The 3,226-nt window shown below is 49.2% G+C and overlaps 1 non-coding gene across 1 annotated transcript; it reads left to right on the top strand.

Annotated features, from left to right (window-relative positions):
* Window positions 1-1,866: 1,866 nt before the first annotated feature.
* LOC129404758 (U2 spliceosomal RNA) lies at window positions 1,867-2,057 on the top strand. Its single transcript, XR_008630111.1, has one exon. It is a non-coding gene; the product is annotated as a U2 spliceosomal RNA (small nuclear RNA).
* The last annotated feature ends 1,169 nt before the right edge of the window (window positions 2,058-3,226 follow it).

The raw sequence follows: 3,226 nt of genomic DNA, 5'->3' as shown, positions 1-3,226 counted from the left end.
TCACACCTGGCAATGCACAAGGGTTACTCCTGGCTCTGCACTCAGGAATTACCCCTGGCCATGCTCAGGGGACCATATGGGATGCTGGGATTTGAACCCAGGTGGGCCGCGTGCAAGGCAAACGCCCTACCCGCTGTGCTATCTCTCCAGCCCCCTGAACGTGTTACTCTTACTTCTCTCTCTCTCTCTCTTATCCCTTCCTCCTTCCCTCAGAAACCTCTAAATAAAATTACTTAACTGCTTGTCTACTCCTGAAATTCTTTTCCATGAGACAAGAACCCAGTAACTCTGGGTCCCGGGTGGTAGAGGCGGTTGGGGAGAAAGTTACTGTCTTTCTCCTCCCTGCTTCACATAAGTCACCCGTGGGGCCCACCGACATCACCAGTGTTTGAAAGCCTGCCTTCCAAACAGAACCTTTGTACTCGAGGCTGCAGGAAGCAGTCTGACTGAGCTCCCATGGAAAAATCCCAGGCCTGTTTGCCTGGTTTGTGTGGGACAGGTCTCCTGGAAACAACCGGTTAAACACGCCCAGAAACGCAGAGTGCTGTCTGCGCCCCGGACCCCTCCCGCAGCCACTTCCTGGAGGAAGGGGGAAGGCTCAGTTCCCCTTGCCAGCTGCTGAGAGTGGCTTTGTTTCTGGTAAATAAGTAAGGTTGAGGTGGCAGGCCAGGAGACAGGAAAAGGCCCCATGGCGATGGAATTCCTAAGATGTAATAAAACCAACAGCCCAAGACTGCCCAAAGCCCACCTTGTGAGCGCAGGCCTGATAAGACTCTCACCTGGCACCGCATCAGACCCAGAGCAGGCTGGACCCCCCTCTGAGAGACGTTCCAGCGGGAACAAAGGCCAGGAAAGGAATTTCAAAGAGGACCATGGACCACACCCAGTTCTACCCCCTTGGCAACCGCCCTAGAAACGGACTTTTACCTAGGTAGAAGCCCCACGTGTGGGGGCAGGTTGGAGAAACCCTACAAAAGCCACCTTGAACAAAGGGAAGGTGGGCATGTGCTGCCCACGTAGCCAAACATATGTGTCACCGGCATCTCCCTCTCGAGATGTGTACGGGGCTACTCTCTGCCTTTGGAGAAGCCTGCATTCTGCTTTGAGCAGGTTACTCTCTACTTTTGCTCTCCTTCCTTCCTTCCCTTTCCTAAATTAAGGCTCCAAATAAAATCTGTTCTTACTTCACTGCTCGGTTTACTCCGGAAATTCTTTTCTGTGAGATAGGACAAAGTACCTGGAAACCCTGGGTAAGGCCTAGGACTGGCTTCCTTTTTTCTGGAGCAAAGAGTATTTCCTTGCTCCAGGCTGAATCCAATGGCTCCCTGAGAGATCGGGTGGTGGGGATAAACTCCCAAGAAGACCAAGAGAACATCAGGTGTGGCTTGACAGTGGTGAGGCAGGCGGGGAGCTGGCCCATGCGAGCAGGGACTTATTCGGAGACTTTATCAGGCCTATCCTTCCCAGCCAGTCCTGGGATGGCAGAGGTGGATCTGGAGAAAGTCACTGTTTGTCTCCTCTCTGCCTCACATAAACCACCTCTGCATGCAAATCCTGAGCTCATTTTAAAGGAGACATTGAGGTACTACTCTGATGCAGAAATCTAAGGCCCCACCCAAAGAAAGGTGGGCCTCTAAGAAAAGAAGTTATAGGGCTTGAGCAATCGTACAGCAGGTGTGGTGCTTGTCATTCACGGGACAGACCCCAGTTCACCTCATGGTACCCATATGGTACCCTGAGTCCACCAGGAGTGACCCGTGAACGCAGAGCCAGTAAACCCTGAACAACTTGGGGTATGGTCCACAATAAAAAAGCTACAAAAATATCTAAGAGATTATGAAGAGACTATCAAGAACGCAAGTGATGATCGCTTCTCTGCCTTTTGGCTAAGATCTCGTGTGGTATCTGTTCTTATCAGTTTAATACCTGATACATCCTCTATTCGAGGACAATATATTAAATGGATTTTTGGAACTAGGAGTTGGAATAGGAGCTTGCTCTGTCCACGCCACACATCAACCTGGTATTTCAGTACCTCCAGGAATAGTGCACCAAAAAATAAAGAAAGAAAGAGTGCAAGGGATGAGGAGACCCATCAGCAATGCAAGGCTTTCCCTGTGACAAAACTCAGACTAATATTAAAAAAACTATTTTTAATTGAATTGCTGTAGGCAGGTAGATAGGGAAAGGCCCTTGGCAATGAAAATTTAGATTTAACAGAGTCTCCAGGAAGGAGACTCTTAAGACTTGCAGATTCAAGAAAACATCAGCAGACCCTGATAATGGACCCCCCCCCAAGTTCCCCAAAGAAGGCCATCACCACTCCCACCTCCCTGGTAACCTTAGCAACAAACTTTTACCTGGAAAGAAACCCCACGTGGGGGCAGGTTGAAGAAACCCTATAAAAGACACCTTGAACAAAGGAAGGGTGCCCATATACTGCCTGAGCCCAGGTTCTTTTTTGTGCCCATGTGGCCAAGCACATGCGGTGTCCTCATCTCCCCCCTTGAGATGTGTACTTTCATGCTTTTGTGTTCAGTGCTAGGATGTGTATAGAGCTCTCTCCACCCTTGGAGAAGCCCGCGCTTTCTCTTGAACACGTTATTCTTACTCTTCTGTCTCCCACTTACCCCTCCCTCCTTCCCTCAGAAACCTCTAAATAAAATCTGTTTACTTCACTGCTTGTCTACTCCTGAAATTCTTTTCCACGAGCGAGACAAGAACCCAGTAACCCTGGGTTCCGAGTAGTAGAGGCAGTTGGGGAGAAAGTGACTGCCTTTCTCCTCCCCGCTTTACGTAAGTCACCCGTGGGGCCCACCGACATCAGAATCACATGAGATACAGTTACAAAGGTGTTCATGATTGGGTTTCAGTCATACAAAGTTCCATCAGCAGTGTACATTTCCCACCACCAGTGTCCCCATTTCCCTCCTGTCCTGCCTGCCTCCCCCAAGCCTGCCTTTATGGTAGACATTTCCCCTCCCCCTCTCTCTCATCAGATTAACTTTCATGTATACTATGCAAAACTCCAGGAAAAAGATTTGGAAGAATTGTATAAAATCTCGTTCCTAAAACCACTCAGGCTTGCTCTCCTGAGTTCTCCCTGGAGCACATATTTTGAATCCTGCTTATCTCTCTGTGCTTTCATCACTCTCGAGAAAGACCTGCTCTCCCTTGACTCTGTATTCTTCTTTCTTTCCCCTCATGTCTAAGTAAGCTTCATCCA

This window comes from Sorex araneus, chromosome 4 (assembly GCF_027595985.1).
Source record: "Sorex araneus isolate mSorAra2 chromosome 4, mSorAra2.pri, whole genome shotgun sequence".
NCBI classification, from domain to species: domain Eukaryota; kingdom Metazoa; phylum Chordata; class Mammalia; order Eulipotyphla; family Soricidae; genus Sorex; species Sorex araneus.
The sequence above is the reverse complement of the archived record's forward strand: the minus strand, read 5'-3'. Positions and strand labels throughout refer to the sequence as shown.